The sequence below is a fragment of the Stegodyphus dumicola genome, chromosome 11 (assembly GCF_044657685.1).
Source record: "Stegodyphus dumicola isolate Sdum_Otavi_A_Nest chromosome 11, ASM4465768v1".
NCBI lineage: Eukaryota > Metazoa > Arthropoda > Arachnida > Araneae > Eresidae > Stegodyphus > Stegodyphus dumicola.
In genome coordinates this window covers 116,166,028-116,184,211 of record NC_140778.1, presented here as the reverse complement: position 1 = coordinate 116,184,211, position 18,184 = coordinate 116,166,028, and the positions used below count along the sequence as shown (strand labels likewise).

The following is an 18,184-nucleotide window of genomic DNA, read 5'->3' as shown; positions in this document are numbered from 1 at the left end:
TTGCAGCTCTCTGTAGTTAGAATTTTTAATTTTTTCGAAGACGTTTTGAGACATGGAGAAAAGGAGTAAAAAATCTCCACTTTCAAATGCATGTGAAAAATTGATGAGTGCACAAACCTTAAACCTCTTGCTGCGCATCCCGCGATTCCCATGGGTAATGTAAAAGTAGCAAAATTTGCACAACCTGCGATTTCCGCGGGGATGAATTTTTGCCGTCTATTCAACTGTGCAACCCGCTCTTTCCCCGTTCAAGGTTTCCTTTCGGCTTTTCTGCGATGTTTAATTGTTTATTTAGATGTGGGCTAATAGATGCCGTTAGTTGTCCGCATTTCTGCAAATATACAAAAATATGTAATGTAGCATTTTGCGTGCACTTTTCAGATGTCAAAGATGTCTGACATGAATTGTTTTGCAAGTAATATAACCTATATTATTGATGATATTTCCAACACTCATAGTAGTTTTGACTCTGATTTCAAGTATATTGAAGACAGTTATAGCGAAACTGATGAGAATTTCTCGGATTCCTCTGCAGATAGTGATAAATCTGAAAATTCAGCTTCTATTAAAAATGTTTGACATTGATGCAAAATTGATATGCAAATGTTTTCATTAGTATATATGTTTTACCTTTGTATTTTATAAAGTAAATTATAATTTAACCAATATTTATTTTCAAAATTTTCCTTTTATATCATTATTCTTCAATTTTAGTATTCTGACAACTTTTATCTATAATCTAATTATATATTGAAAAATAACTCTTTCACAAAAAATTTTTGTATATTTTAACTCTAAAATATATGTGGATTTAAAATATGTAATAAAAAATATGCAATTTTTGAACCTATTTTGATAAAAAAAAAAAAGTACGCTGTGAGAGGGTTAATACATTTGTAATGAACATAAGCCATTTGTTTGGGAAAGGTTTGAAATTGTTTCCTGTATACCGGCTTAGCACTAATCAAGGCGTGGGAAACATAAGTGACAAAAAATCATATAGTCTTGTGAATGAGAAACTTGGAATCATCATAAAAGCCCACATTGCTCTCAGATTATTATATCTATCTCATGAAAGCAGCATTGTATTATTCAGAGCACAGTCCATGTGATCTCCAAGGCTTAACCCGTTCAAGACCAGCTTCCTGTATACATGATGCAACGATTCCACTCCTACCAGCCCAGCATCCCATATACGTGATGCAACAGTTCTACTCCTACCAGCCCAGCGTCGCATATACGTAACTTTAAAACGGAATACTTTGTTTAAATTTTTAAAAGCCAGTAGATGGAGCTAAATGGTAACTGTTTTCACATGGGTTGATTCATACGGCATTTGACCTTCACATACCTGGCCTTACGTTTGTGCTTCTGGTTTTGATAGATTTATTAGTCTAAACAAACTGGGAATTATGGCTCTTTATAAGTGTGCATGTGAATTAAAAGGGCACAGGCGTTTTTGTTTATTTTGTTAGAAATTTCTTTTTTTCCCCCACTTTTTATTCTTTGCATTTTTTGGAATTAGAATGTGAGTAAGTGCATCCAGCTCCTTGTTTTTGTTTATGTTATTTGCTTTTTTTGTTAGGAAAGTGCGTTCAGCTGGCTATAGCAGGTGTAACACCACCGAATATCCGTGATGGAAAAATTCAAGACCAATTGTCCTTTTTTCCATTTATTTTGAAGTTTAACCCACGAGCACGTGCGCCGGGTATCTCATACCCGGGGGCATATTCATTGTCCCATATCTCCAAACTCCTTTCTTAGAAATGGGTGAAACCTTTTGTAGCTGAATTCAAGGTGATATTCTTGAAGCTGGGAAATCCGAGGAGTGATTCTTCGAATACTTTTCTAGAAATTGTACCGTTTGGGTATGTGACACCTGAGCTCCTTCTCGCATCTCTCAGATTTTCATGCTCGTTTTCTTAGTTAGTCAGCATGGTGCGGCATCTAAGTTATGATAAAGAAATGGAAAGGTTGAAAAATATGCTAGAAACCATTTCAACAGATGATAAATCATTTAGCGAAGTGGAGGAAGAATTAATAGATGTAGATCATAATTCATCAACAGACAGTGTTACAGACACTGAATTAGATAGTGAATTAAAAAATCAATCAAATTATGAAAGTGTTGTCCTACTATCAATTATGCACAACGATAATAAAATTGATGAAACCACTGGAGTACTAAAAAAGCCGGAGATTATTTCATTTAATAATCTAATCAAAGGAGCAACAGATGTTGGTAATTTTTTTCCTCGATTTTAAATGTTGTAGCAATTAATGCACGAATAATCTTACTTTCTACAAAAGAACCACCAACTCAATTTAGAAACAGGCATTCCTTTCTCAAATCATTAGGGCTGAAGTTAGTAGAAGATTACTCAAATCAATGGCAGCAATAAATCATGCTCCCTTTGAAACTAAAAGAAAAATAATTTCACGAGATTGCAGCATAAATCCACCATCTAAAAAGATGAAAAATATTTTAAAAAGATGCGCTGAGTGCCCTAAAAACAAGGACAGAAAGACACGGTTTCTGTGCGAGAAATGTAATATCAGTATTTGTATGAAGCATATGTGTTAAAGCTGTCAGAGATGTGAAAAATAATTGTAAGTTAAGTACTTCATTTATTATATTCTTTAAAAACATTCTAAAGTTCATTGTTTTTTATGTTAATCCACATTTATACTCATATTTATATCATTAAAGCAATTTAAAACGTGTTAATTGCTTTCGGGTATGACATACCAGGTGCGCCTTCTCATGTTTGTAATTTTAGCACACATGCTCGCGTGTTAACATAAGCTTGCTTGGTTAATTAAAAAGTAACATTATTATGGAAGGGGAAAGACCATCAGCTTTCTCAACGCGTAATGCTCGTTTGCATTTCTCGGGAAAGAGCCAGCATTTTCATTTTTCTTACTTGATTTAATAGATCATTATATATAATGACCCAGGCATTATGTATTTACATATAATGTATATATTCACGTGATCAGTAACAGATATCCCGCCATTGGGGGGGGGTTCTTTCTTTGATTACTTTCCGGTTGTCGTGGCGGACACCGTTTTTCGATTTAGAAGAACAGGAAGTTTTCTAAGATAAACCTGGTGTTACACAGGGTTTGAGGATAAAGTATTTCTGGGTGTCTTTTGAAGAAGTTTTGGGACATGTGTTGAGGTTATATTCAGTTTCATTTTATTAGCCATGGCTAAGAGACCTTACTTAAAAACTTAAAAATTTGTCCAAAATCACCAGACACTCCACCTTTCCGTCTAACTGGAAGACATTTTCTGAAAATTTACATTGATGGAAAAGGAAATAAATGTATGAGAAGATGCGTTGTGTTTGCTGAAACCAAGGAAAAGTGAAAGGAAACAACATATTTTGAGTGCAAAATATTCAATGTAGGACTGTGTGTCGATCCTTGTTTTGAATTATTTCTCACACAGCAGCATTTTTAAGTTGGAATTTAATTACCTACAGGTAATTCTTATGTAGTTTGTTTTTAATTTTGTATTCTTAATTTTTTTTCATGTTTATAGTATTTATTTCTGTGTGTATAGTTACGGTTTTTAGTATTTTGATGTTTAATTTATTTCTATTAATGTGTTATTCTTTACATTAATACAATCAAAAACAAGTACATTAAATACGCATCTTCAAAAATTGAAATTATGGCATCTAAATGCTGATTTTATACCTTTTTTTTTTTTTTTTTTTTTTTTGTAAAATTAGGCTTAACTGCTGAAAATGTGTGGGCTGGTGACAACGATCCATTTCAGCGGGTGTAGTCCCATGACTGCACTTCGTTCTCCTCACGCTGATCCTTAAGGGGTTATGTCCAAGACTGTAGACTGTAAAATAAGACTGCTTTTAAGTATTTGCCAGTAGTCATATGATTTATGCTCTTTCCACTATCATTGAGATGTTACGAATCACTTTTGTTCAAGTTAATAGGGAGAAACATTTTTTAGCATTTATTTGTTTCAGTTTTCTTCTTTTCTCGCATTAGCCTTGAATACTTACTTGAATAATACTTGAATAGCCTTGAATTTAAAGTCTTGTAAGTATCACAGTCATCCTCAAATATGGCATCTTTATGATTCAAAAGAATACCTCTTATTTACATGATGAACAGAATTATTTTGGATTTCTGACTAATTTTGTTATCAGAGTTATGTGCTTGATTTTAATTCTGAAGGAGCATAGTTGAAGATAGTCGATGATCAAATTGATGAGAGCAACTGGGAAATTATAATTAATCAGTCTGTGGTACACAGAAAATCCTGTCGACCATTTTCACTAATAAAGGCAATCTTTTGACGACATTGAAAAAGTTGCCTTCAGAAACATTTGTTTTAGTTTAATCCTTTTCTTTAAACAAAAGTTTTGTCATTTTTCTTTTTTCTGCTCAGTTCTTTATTTTTTCATCTCGCATTCTAGAAAAGAAAAAGAATTATTAAAATTTCAAACTTGCCCACTACATAAAAAATTGCAATAGAATGTTTTTAAAAATATAGAAACTGACCAGAATTTAATTCATTAATGATATGGCGCTTTACTTGAAAAGGGATGGCATTGCAACATTAAAATGTGAAAAACAAGTATCAGTTCATAAAGGAATGTGGTTCAAGGGTTCTGCAATTTCAGTTTTGACTGCACTTTGATTCATTTATAGCCAGTCCAGAATTAAAAATTATTGAATAGGGAAAAGAAGAATTAGATTTAAGTGACAATAAATTTATAAATTGGAATTTGCGCTCACAGCCTTTTATCAAGACCAAAGGGCCTAACCACATTGCCAAAATCAGTGAAATCCTTTTTACATAATTGGAAAACCAAGCAGGTAGAGTACCTTCTGGGCACTGTTTGGGTGAATAAGTAGGCAGAACAAGTGTTTTATGATAAAAGGCAACTACTAGCAAGCTGTTTCTTATTGAAAACCTTCTTGGAGTTTAGGAACCATGCAGCCATATCATTCTTGAGTCCTTCACAGGTGATCTCCACAAGACAAAAAATCTGGTAGTGGTAGTGTCCGGAATGGAAATTGGATAGCATAATGAGATGATATCATCGTCTGTGAGAAAAGTTTCCATCTGTCCGATTAACCTTTTCATTTAACTTCCCTACTGTGAATAAAATACTTATTGGTTGCAAATGCTATGAATAGAAGGATTTTCCCTATCTTTCTCGAGTGCAATAACACATGTTACCTTTTGTCCATCTGCATTAGATGAGTAGTAAATGTGTGTTTGAAAAGGTTGCAGAAAAAAAAAGTCTCTTTCTACTGAAAATCTTTAGTGGCTGTGTTTGGAATATTGCCAGTTTCTTATCAGTTCTTTTGGCCTTTCTAGGATTTAATTGTTTAATATTGTTTGTTAATTTCACTAGGGCAAGTGAACTTTAATTAATCATATATATTTAATAAACTACGTACTATCATTTCCTCTGCAAAGTCAATATATATGGTATACTTCCTGATTATTTGCACCCCAGTGAAAAGTCGCCAACTTATTGGCAACTTTGTGAATAGGGAAAAACATTTGTTTGCTTTTTTTTATACGGTCTAACTGTTTTATCCATAAATAAGAATAAAAATAAACATTTCTTAAGCAAAAAAAATTCACGATATTCTATATAGTGTCAATGTGTACATTTTTACAGTTAGTGACATGACCTTTAAATACAAGTGATATACACTTGAGTCCTTTGAAACAACTGTGTGGTACACATATACATAGGATATTTATTGTTGTATACTAACTCAAACATATGCCAGAGATGGTAAATTCCTCCAAAAGTTGGCACTGAGATTGAGATACTCTGAAAATATCTGCATTATGTTTTTTAGTGTAACCATAGCTTAGTTCCAAGAATGGGGCATGTGTACTCGTTCTTATTTTTTAGCCTTTTTGCCATTGTCCAGTTTGCGTAACTCTAGTGTAAAGGGAATGGCTGCTTTCTCTGTATAACATTAAAATATCTGTCTGGTCAAGAGTTCACCATTAAGAAAGTTTCCATATTTTATACAGTACAAAGTCTGAAATCCGGACTTGTCAGGACTTCGGCGATTCCGGATTTGGGATTTTTCTGGATAATAGATCATCAGTTTAAATCTAGTAAGATGACATGTAGAAATTATAAAATTAAAAATATGAAATCGTGATTTATGAAATAATGAAGTATTTATGATCTAAAGGGTATCAAAATTTATGAAAAAAAGCTTAATATTTATTTGTTTACCTTATTAAACATTTCTTTCAATGTAAGTTAAGTTACTTCTTTCTTTCTTTCTTTCTTTTTTTTTTTTTTTTTTTTTTTTTTTTTGTGCTAATGCTTTCTCTTTAATTCTGTAGACAGACATAATCTCTTGTTTAGTTACATTGTTGAAATCCTGTAACTGCTGTCTCGAGAATTCCGACTAACTTGTTAATCGAAATTTTCTCATTTTCAGTAACTTATCTGTCACATTCTTCACTATCCGTAGCGGTATGTTCTGGATCTAGAACCATACTACGGATTTTACCATTCATGATATAAAAACTTCTTTTATATCATCTTCATTTATTACAGCTTCTCCACATTTCTTTACAAAATTCGTTAACTGGAAATTTTCACCTTTGTTTTGTGATATCCAAAAACCTTTAAAATTAGCGGCTGTTATCATCAAATTTAGCTATCCTTTACTATACATATTTGGCTATGCATCATGAGCTTGGCGACTAACCACAAATTGTTCCATTAAATTTTATCTCACTTCTATCTCGCACTGAGACAATTAAGCCTGAATTGTATTAATTTAGTTATTTATTATACTTATGTCTATTTCTCGCACATGCTTATGAGTTATTTTTAACTTATAAGCATGTGCGAGTTAGTTATGAATAAATAAATTCCCACATATACTTAAGCCTTATTGAGGGTCGGTGCTAGATATCTCAGTGCCTGATGCAGTGTCTGTAAGTCCTAAATTCTGAGACTCGGCACGGCCATACCAGCCCTGGCGCTGGTTCTGGGTTTATGTGAATAACAAATGAGTTATTCTTAATTCAAATAGCCCTAAATGTAATCTTTGGGTCTATGAGTATCATCAACAAAATCTATTTTTACCATATGGAAAGAAATTTTTGGTAAATTTTTCCTTGTCAACATTTTTATTACATTTAACTGAAATCTGTAATCATCACGAAGTGTACTGTCAACATAAAAGGTTACCACACTCCTTTATTATTCAAATGCTAACATAAAAAAATTATTTAGGCATCGCTACATGAGTCATTACTCAAGTTGTCATGTTTTGATAAACATGCAGTAATGAAACGAAAAGTATACTAAATAATGATTCGCCAGGCTGACGTCAGATCAACGATGTATCTATGTGGGATGTTTCGGTTTGAGGATGTGTGCCAAGCAAATACATAGCAACAGAGTCTAATTACTGATTGTACAAATTTATGCTAAAGTGATTGTTTCGTCAGTAACAAGGTATTTTATTTAGTTTCAAAGTGAAGTTAAGAATCTGGATTCTCCAGATGTTTTATGCATGGAGGGGAAAATCAAATGCGTATGCGTAAAGTCTACGAGAAAAATTTTGTTGGTGGTTTTGAGGTATGGATTTTAGATCATTCTGGATAATAGACATCCGGATTTCAGACTTTGTACTGTATTAATCTTTTTGTTGTGGCACGGCAACTTAGAAAAATTCTGAGAGAAGATTCTTCCAGTTTCCCAAGGATCCTGTGAGGCAAAAGTTTTAAATTTATAGGTATAAATTATTAAGATTTGATTATTATATTACTGTTGTATCCTTGTAGAGTAAATATGCCACCAGTTCAAAAGTATTGAACCTTTGATTGGCAAAAATACATTTATCAATTTGGCAGTGGGAAACATTAATTCCTTTCAAGGTAGTCTCCTGCATAATGGATACCTTTCTCCCAGATTGTTGAAAATGCCTCTGGAATGCAGTTTTTGGAATCGTGAGCAGTCATTCAGTCGTCTTCTTTTGACTCAAATGACATGATGTCTTCTTTTGACTCAAATGACATGATGCCTTCTTTTGTCTCAAATCTAGTTCCTTTTACATTTTCAGTTTGGCAAATGGCAAAAAATCACACGGAGCCATGTTGGGTGAGGAGGAAGCCTGATGAACCACAGAAATGATGTGTTCGGCAAGTAAAGCCTGAATCAAATGTGCAGATTGGGCATTATGATGGAGCTGCCAAGTTTTTGCTGCCACAGATCTGGCCATTTGCACCCTACAGCATCACAAAGGCAATTGGACTTGCAGAGCGTACTCACAATATGCTACACTACAGGAGTCAAATAATACGGTCATCAGGGCTTTGCTGTGGACTTGCCATATTTTTTTTTTTTTTTTGGTCTCAATGACGGATGTTGCCATTATGATGACTGCATCTTGGTTTCTGGATCATACCTGTACACCCATGTTTCATCGCCTGTGACCATGGTGTTCAGAAAGTTGGGTTCATTGTTACCATTGTCCAGCATGTCCTGTGTGATGTCCAGACATCATTGCTTCTGCTCCATTGTTAGCACCGACAATCTCTTCATGCCCAAATCCTTCGGCAAATTTGGTACCCATCCAAGGGTCTAGGACTTTTCATTGTGGATGTTTTGCTGTCAGGACGTTTTGCCATGAAGACTTATTTTTCTTTATATTGCTGTATTAAATTTATTTAATTTAATAATTCTGTTTACCTTTTGTATACTTAATAAAAGTTGCTTGTAATGTATATAGTTATTTACAAGTATGAGATATAAAAAAATTACACACAGTTAGTTGGAAAATTATGTCAGTATCAAAGAGAACTGGGGCTAAACATCTGTTATATCAGAAGGTTGTACAGTCAAAAGTCGTTAATTCGGGCACCCATAATCCGGACCTCAAAGCTAAAAAATTTCTGTGCATGCGGCGCGTTGACACATGCGCATAGGCATTTACGCGTGCACGTAAGACCTTTACGATTGCGCATATGCGTGTGCGCAAGCGCAGAATATGTTTTCGCGTGCGCGTTTTATGTATAACGGACGGTATAAGCTAAAATTATCTAATTATCTGCTTCAGTTAATGATGATGATTGCGTTGTTCCTTAATCTTCGAATTGGATCCGGCTTATTATTTTTTTCAGACTGTAAGAGCAATTTTATAAAAGTAAACCTGAACTTTCGATTATGTCAAATAGAATTTCAGATGCTGGAGCTCCCAAAGGATCTACAAAAGGAAAGTATGTTTCGATGTCCATCAAACAAAAAGTGGAATTGCTGCAAAAAATGGATAAAGACATGAAGAAGGTGACAGATAGGTTAGTGAAAACGAAAAAATTTCAATTGACAAGTTAGTCGGTATTCTCGGCACAGCAATTACGGAACTTGAACAGCGGAACTTTTTAACTGAACAAGAAATTATGTCTGTTTATAGAATTAAATAGAAAGTATTATCACAAAAAACGAAGCAACTTAAACAACTTACATTGAAAGAAATGTTTAATAAAGTAAACAAATAAATATTAAGCTCTTTTTTTTTTTTTTTTTTTTTTTTTTTTTTTTGTAAATTTTGATATCCTTTAGATCATAATTGTTCTTTATTTCATAAATTACGGTTTCATATTTTTAATTTTAGAATTTCTGCATGCCATCTTACGAGATTTAAACTGATGAACTATAATTTGAAAAAATCGATAATCCGGAATCGCTGAAGTCCCGACGAGTCTGGATTAACAACTTTTGACTGTATTATCTATTTCAAAATTATGCGGGTACAATATTTACATGATTTGCCAAAATTTCTTGAAATTTTAATTGGCTAATTCAGAAAAATCACACATACAGGCAGGAAATTCACATTTTTATGAAATCTGAATGGAAAATGGAATTGCTTTGGAATCTTGTCAGCACATTACTCTCTTAACACTTTACTGACCGCTAGCAGTTCAACATCATATGCACGTTTGACCAGCCGCTCAGCCACAGATTCTCCCTGTCCTGAATAACTCAGGACAATCTGATGAATCGTCTAAATAAAACTTTTCAGTACCTTTTTTTTTTTGCTCATCGTGAACGGTAAATTTTTTTTAAATGGTGTGAAAATGTGGGAGTTTAAAAAGCAACGCACTTAATGCAAGTGGGCAATGTACCTTAATACTAATAATAAAATAAAATGCAAATGATATAGCAAATGGCAATTGTTTATCGCCGTGGCTACCAATAGATAGTTTATTTTTAGGTAACCCCAAGAAAAAAGCCAATAATAAGTTATCGGTTGGTGGGCATTGGTGAGAAAAAGCTGACTAATAGGCTAACGGTCAGTAGTCATTGGCAAAAAAATCGATCAATAGGTGATTTGTCAGTAGGCTTCGACGATATAAAGCAGATTAATAGGCGATCGGTTAGTAAAGTGTTAAAATTAATATGTCATGTGTAATTGTGTATTTGTATTAAACTGTGCACAAAAACATTTTATTAAATTAAATGAAATTATTAAACTAAACAAAGTTATTATTTTAAGTCAACTTAATATAATATGGCAAGATATAATACAGTTGTGTAAAGAAAAATATGTCTTGACAGCGAAATATCCCTACGGCCATGGCAAATAGACCCATTTACCCCATCCAATGCTTACCTTTGTCTCGTTCGCAATTCCTTCAATTGTGATACGGCGATCATACAAGACCAGAGGCTGCACTTGCTCAACGACATTGCCATCTTGGCTTGTAAAGAGCATACCTGAACAGGGTTCACCTGTCCACTGATTTGAAGCAGATATTTGATGAAAGAGAAAGCTCATAGCATCATCTCCGAAAGCCTGTTGAACCTTGTGAATGGTTTCTGCTTGAGTATTGCCAAGCTTTTGGCAAAATGTGATGCAATATCACTGCTCAAGTTTTTCAGTAATTTTCAAGCCATTCTGAAAACACTGAAATCTGATGGAATGCTCACTATTTATATTCACTCTTTGTCTGACTGCCAGCAGCTGATGCTCTTCATGGGTGGAAAAAATTCACAAATGAACATACATGTCCCCTCTGCATCTTATACTGAAGAAAATCTCCTACAGTTCATTAGTTTATGCAAAGGGGGGGGGAATAGGTTTGACACTTTTTGAACAGCATGATGCATGTTATTATATAGTTCAGTTAGTCATTTATTTTGCAGTAACTACTTTTTGGACAAGTTGTAATTTTCCTTTTTGTACTATCTTAATTAGATGTTACTGCGGATTTAACTACTTATTAAAAATTATTATAAGTGATAAGCATTTACTTAGCATTGTAATGTGTAGCCCAGTTTTTAATTAAATTATTTCATTTAAACTATGCTACATCTTATGAGAAATTAATTTATTGGATCAAAGAAAATAAAATTACTATTTTCTGTCTTTACAGATCAAAACAGTGGACTGCTGCCTGCAGTAGAGATCTGCTTAACAAATCTCTAGATGAATTATACAGAACAGGAAGTGTGTGCTATATACATTGCATTGTAAGTGACTTCTGCTTGACAAAAATGCACTACTTGCATTCCTGTGCAGTAGCAAAAAATAAATAAATAAATAAATAGGCAAACAGGTAGCTATGATTCTGTATATTTTTGTAAAATTTCATATCTTGTTATAATGCATGTTATTGGTCTTGTATTTCAAAGTAAATTATGCTAATTTTACATTTGGCATTCAACAAATAAGTTATTTTTGTCTAACTTTACATTTAGAATTCGACAGATAGGTTATTTTTGCATAGTTCAGGGATTGGTCAGTAGTGCTGGATGCTAACCATTTATTTTTTATATGTTCATGGGTGTCAAGAAAATTGCTTTTTGTTAATCTTAACAATTGATTCACAAATTTAATTTGATTCTGAAAGCCATTTATCATTTAAAAAATTTGTAAAGCAAAATTATTTTCCCCATAGCAATTATTGTAAAGTGGATTAATCTATTCTTGGACCACAGGTGATTACTTATTTAAAATTTACTCCAGTACTTTGTGTACAAATTTGCAACCTAAAGGCCCATCCACATGAATACGCTCGTGACGTAGTTAACACATTTTTTTCCCCACAGGCGTAAATTTGCATTGCACAGAAGACGTAAAACTGAGTTCGCTCCTGTTCAGCTTTTACGTCCGTAATGTGAACGAACAGCCAATAGCCAAACGAGTTCTTATCACGTGTCATAATTGGAAAATCTTCTTGCTTACCTGTTTCAGTATGGCGAGAACCACACAGAGATGAGTTTTTGCTTAGAAATATCATAACTGTATAAAGCAATAAAAGTTTCTACGAAATCAAAGTTTCTGCCTTACAAAATTCTCCTTAATTATTATAAATATTTGCTATATCATGTATAATTAAAAGCTCTATAAATATCCCAATATTAAATGCACCAAAACTTCAATATAACAACTTCTAAAATTAAATAAAAAAATTAAGAAATTTTGGAGGAAAGTTACAACTTAGGTAATACGGCAATCATTTATTGAATATTAATTAAATTACCTTTGCAGTGACTTCTACATGTTACATTATTTTTCACAAACACTGCTATCACAGTTAGCTGAGTGGTCAGCTCGCTGCATTGCAAATGGAAAGGTGGCGAGTTCGAACCTCACTCGTAGACAGTATATAATTCGGTTAGCTTTTCTCTTTTTGAAACATGTTTCTTATATTTAATCATGAATCATTATATTCTTATTTTACCTATTATTATTATTGTTTTCCTTTCCTATTTTATTCATTATTATAATTGTTTTTAATTTAGTTTAGAAATGTGCATTGCAAATAGAAACCCTTATGTAATGATATATCTGCATCTCTTTATCATATATCATCTATAAATTTATCTGTTTATTTTTACTTTATTACATATTTATCTGCACATAATTTCTCATAAACTGTCCAAAGTTAGAACCTCATTATAAATTCAAAAATAAATCAAAAGAAAAGACCAAGGGATGGGGAGTTTAAAAAATATGAAGTTGATTTTATTATATGTTGGATGGTGTATATAAAGAGAATTAAGTAATTTAGTTCTCTTTATATACTGTATTACAAACCAATTTTTTAAATCCTAATTTTCATACAATATAGAATCTGCAAGTCTGTCAAACTGGTTGATACTTATCCTGAAGAAGTAATTAAAAAGCAAGTAATATATAAAAAAATTCCCTTGGGTCAATTTCTACTTAGGTAAAAAAAATAAATAAATAAATAAATAAATAAAAATAAACAGAATTTTTTTTAATTAAAAATTTAAAAGATTTTAATATGTGAAAAGGTTGTATTAACATCAAGTGTCATCCACTACAAGTTTAAAAAATTGTATTTGAACTTGAGTGGATGAATAAAAAATATTTTATTAACGACTGAAAATTTGAACAAGATATGTGGAGAGTGTGAGCTAATAGTAGAAATTTAATATTTCCGGATATTCATTTTGCAAATGAAGCAGTAAAGAAAAAAAAATCTCTTTGAACAGGTCGCTCTAAATAAATCTTTCGGACCCATTCTCACCATTTTTTTGCGGTTTTGCCTCTGCTTAATGATGTAAAGTTTCAGCTATCAAAAAATCATCTGATTCGAACAACTTGCCGCAAACATATAGAACCACAGCAAAGTAACAAGATAAAGCTCCATTGACGCTATATAACAGCGCCACGTGATTTTTGCGCAAAATAATTCTATTGGTTAAATGCACTCTTCGCAAGCGTACTCATTTGGACGCTTTTTTGCTGGTAACGTAAAAGCGCGTTTGTCAGCTACATTTCGAGCGTAGTTGTGTGGATGGGCCTTAAAAAGCAATGGAAATCATTAAACATAAACACAATATTAAACAAATGAAATAGATAAAACAATGAATAGGGAAAGACTGTTGCTGCTTATGAAGTTGTAGCATTTTTTCCTGGTTGAACTAATTTTTTATGGTCCTCTAGTACTCCACAGGCTCATTGGAAACTCCTACGCTCAAGCCTAATATATGTAGCCTACAATATCATAGATAACAAGAAAAGTCTTCAATGTCAACATCTTGAAACTCTACCTGCAACACAATCTGTCTATAATTCCTTTCAAGCCAAATTCATAAGTCACTACTCCCGGACATTTTAAATGAGAGTTAAGCAACAGCAAATATTAAACTGATGTTTACAGAAGTCTCTGAGTGTAAAACATTTTGTGTTTGAGGTAACCTCAGATCACTTCTGATTCACTTCTGAAAATCAGCTGCCTGACTTTTATAATGGTTAGCATCGCGACTGCCATGCCAAAAGTCACAGGCTGGAATCTTGGAAAAGGCATGGGTGTTTGTAAATGTAGTGTCCATGCAACATGGAGGCACTCTAAATATGTGGCGAGCCGAAAATCACAATTGGTGGTGGAACTGAGCTAAATCATATTGTCACCTGTAAGGTGCTGAAAGCTGTTGCCAGCAACATTCATAAACTTGTGCTTCTTTCCATGAGGAATTTCATGGGCTTGCGCTTACTATAGGTCAGACAAGTGAGCATTAGCAACAACAGCAACAAAAACTTCTGAAAATAATTTTTTGCTAACTTTAAGTGATTGTAACTCAATACTATTTGCCTTCCAAGGCAATTTTACTCATTATTAATAGTGGTATTCATGTGAATATAATATCTGTGTTGAGTTTATATCTCAGTAAGCTGTATTTGAATGTGTGTGTGTTTATATAATTTTAAACGTTTTATAAGCACGTATGTGGTAATATAAAAGTGACAAGACAGTGGAACTGAATTCCTTATATGTGTGTTTTTTGTGTGAAAAATATGATGTTTCTTCTTTCCTAAAGCAATTTAAATAAGTAACTAAGGTAAGACGTATCATTTGCCAGAAAGCTAAAAGAATTAAGATGTTATTTTTTTGTTAGTTCCACAACATTAGCTGACATCTTTTTATGCAGAGTTATGTCACATTGTGCTCACGAAGTTATAAACTAAAGTTTCACTACCAGTAAAGAAAAACACAGGCTATAGCACTATTCATAAGGCAAAAAGCAGCTGAAGAATTATTAAAAATTTTGATTGTAATGATAAGCAATTTAAGAATTTACAGCCTGCAGTAGAGTTCAGCTTAACCCTTTGCGGCGCACTATACGTTAACGTCGCAATTTCAACAAAAAAGTTGTATGCAGTCTATTTAGTCCTAAAGAGGTATACAGGTAAAATTTTGTAAAAATTGCACTTACCGTTTTAATTCTCTGTTTGTTCCATGAGGTTGAACACTGTGCCGCCAGAGCTTTTAAAAGTGTGACTAAGCGAGCATTGCAGTGAAGCATAAAAATGAGTAGAAGCGTTTGTATAAGAATGAAAGAACTCTGTATGGATATACACAATATTCTTGAATATATACGGATAAATGAGATAAATATCTATATACACAAGTCCTATATACAAAAATATTTACAAATTTTCCTATTTCTTAGCTTTGTGAAATTCTTCAAAGCAAGTCACACTTTTTGATGGAAGCACAAACCAACTTTGCAGGTTTTGCACATAAAACTTGTTTTGTGCAGCTTCTGCTTCATGCTACAATGTGCACATTGTCTACACGTACCCTTCATCAGTATGTGTTCCACACTAGTGTAGTGTTTTTCCCTGGAAACCTTTACTTTATGCCTGGGAGTATCTTCAGGTCTTGAAAGAAGTTGCCTCTTCAAAATTATTTCTGACACTTTCATGGCACAGAGGGAACACAGCAAATTTAAACGGAAATCTTTGGGCTGTAATCCGAGGGAATCCATGAAACTCTTTTAGCGCTTCAGAAAGAGTTAGACCTCTCTGCCCCTTTTATGGAAAATTAATAATACAAAAATTAACTACGATTAATATTAACAATAAAGAAAAATAAGCCTATAATATATACATACACGAAAAATATCTACAAAATTATTGAAAATAAACAGGAATGAGACTAAAAAGCGACAGCAAAAAATTTGCGCAGGTCTAAGTAAAGAGTCAAGCTACTAATAAAATTCCTGCCTAAAAACGAGCCTAAATTCGAGATGCCAATATTAGGGCTTCCATAACACAAAACACACCTCACCCCTCGGTACTTGCTTTGTTTGAATTCATTACCCCCCCAAAAAAAAACAAAGGAAACAGAAAACGTAAACAACGGATGTTCTCTCCTAAGCATGAGATGTAACAGCATGAAATCACTAAAGGTGCAGTGTTCTGCTAATGGAACAGCCGGTTTTAGTCAATGATTCTGCGTATGGTTTTTGTATGAAAGATTTAAAAAAATATAGAACAAATAATTTGGAGTACAGCCAGCAAAATTATGCCTAATTTTTTTTTTCCCAAATAAAATTTTTTATATCATTAAAAAATAGAGAGAATTACTTGAAAAAAAGTGGATTTTAATAACACATAATAAATGAACATTCTGTGTCTCTTTGTGATATGCCGCTATCTACTGTTTAAAAAGAAAAGTTCAAAGTATATTATAAAGGCATTTTTATCTATTTACGGTTGAATTTTAAAGGTTTCAGAAGCGATTCAATTTGGGTGTTCCATGTAGTGGAACACTGAGCCACAAAGGATTAACAAATCTCCAAATGAATTATACAGAACAGGAAGAGTGTGCTCTAAACATTTGAGTGTAAATAATTTCTGCTCAACGAATATCCACTCCTTATGTTCCTGTGCAGTACCAATGAAGTTAGACTTTCTGCCTTTTTTTTTTTTTTTTTCTTTTTCTCTTTTTGAACTGGGAAGATTGCTAATTCAGTTTGAACTGTTATTTAGATTGTGATATTTTCTTCTAGTTATGGGAAAATCAGCATGAACTATATAATATTAGGGATGTTCGAATGAAAAGGTGTAAAATGACACTATGGATATATTGAAGGCTTTATTCACAAGTAATCAGCAGAGGGCTGAGCACACTTATCCCACTGTTTCAGGAGCTGAAGGATTCCCTCATGCTAGAATTCCTGTAGCTGTGACAAGAAGTAGTTCCAAGTTGAAGCACTTCCCTTTGAGATGTCAAGTCATATCAGGTCATTCACCGTGTCTCTTCTGTTAGAAAGATTGTACTTTCCAGTATGTTTTTAATGTATTTATTTATCTAATACAAGAATCTGTGTATTAAAATAAAAAAATAAGTATATTTTTAGATCTGCATTTTTATAATGGCTACCTTTTGGTCAAAGGAAATTAAAGTTTTAAATATTACAGCATAATACTTCTTGTGACCAAAATGAATTTTCTATTGACAGGTCTCTACTAGTTTAATACTTTCATACGGAATATTTCCATACAAAAATATCCATTGATAGACATATAATAGAAATTTGTATAATTTAAATTTAATATATATAATTTAATCATAAAGCCATCCTCCTTGATTATCTTTTAATAAACCCAAATGATAAACTGGATTATTTACTTTCATTAGAAAAGTATTTAGCTTTTATTAGGAACATTTTGGTGTAATTGAAATGTGAAAATGTAGATTTTAACAGTAGTATGTATATATTATGTATCATTAACATTTATATAAAAAATTATAAATAACTTAAATGTGTCTTACAAGCATTTGTAATTGCTCTTCATACTTTGTCTAAGCTTTGGACTGCCAGCAAAATGCTGTCGTGTTTAAACTTATCAATGAATTTTTCTTTTCATTATTTTCTCTACGAAATCAATAGGCAGTTTCTAATCTATTGTATTCAAGGTAATTTCTTGAAGTGTCTCTGAGAACCATTGTTCAAAGCATTAGTTACCATTTACCATCTTGAGCTTTTCATTATATATTTTAAACTGTATTACAGTTTTGATATCAATACCCAGTTTAGAGAGCCTTTATAATCTTTTTTTTAAATTGTTCTTTGTCCTTAAGTTAATTTCGATTTTTGTGTACACCTGAATTTTTTTATTTTTGCCAATTTTTTCTAGAAAATTTTTAATCTACAAAATCTATTTGATGGTTATTGTATTTTGAACTTCCTTTTTGTGCTTTAATGAGCTGCCTAAACTTCAGCTGAAGCCTTTGCATGGGTTTATTTAGCCTGTGATTTCACCTTTCTGCAAAACACTGATATTCATGTGAGTAAAGACATTCAGCTGTCCTATAGCATAGCAGCTGTTTCTTTCTATCACACTGAAATAATCCTAAAAAGAAGTGAGATAGTAAATTCAT

General features: G+C 32.7%; 1 protein-coding gene across 9 annotated transcripts in view; it reads left to right on the top strand.

Annotated features, from left to right (window-relative positions):
* The window catches only part of LOC118184129 (uncharacterized), a 63,563-nt gene that overhangs the window by 34,660 nt on the left and 10,719 nt on the right, over positions 1-18,184 (top strand). For 6 of the 9 annotated variants that reach the window (XM_085827118.1, XM_085827117.1, XM_085827119.1 and 3 more), the window contains 2 exons: positions 11,414-11,596; positions 16,809-17,085. The gene's annotated coding sequence lies outside the window, so the exon portion shown is untranslated. The remainder of the gene's footprint in view (positions 1-11,413; positions 11,597-16,808; positions 17,086-18,184) is intronic. The other 3 variants (XM_085827124.1, XM_085827121.1, XM_085827122.1) reach the window with 3 other exon arrangements.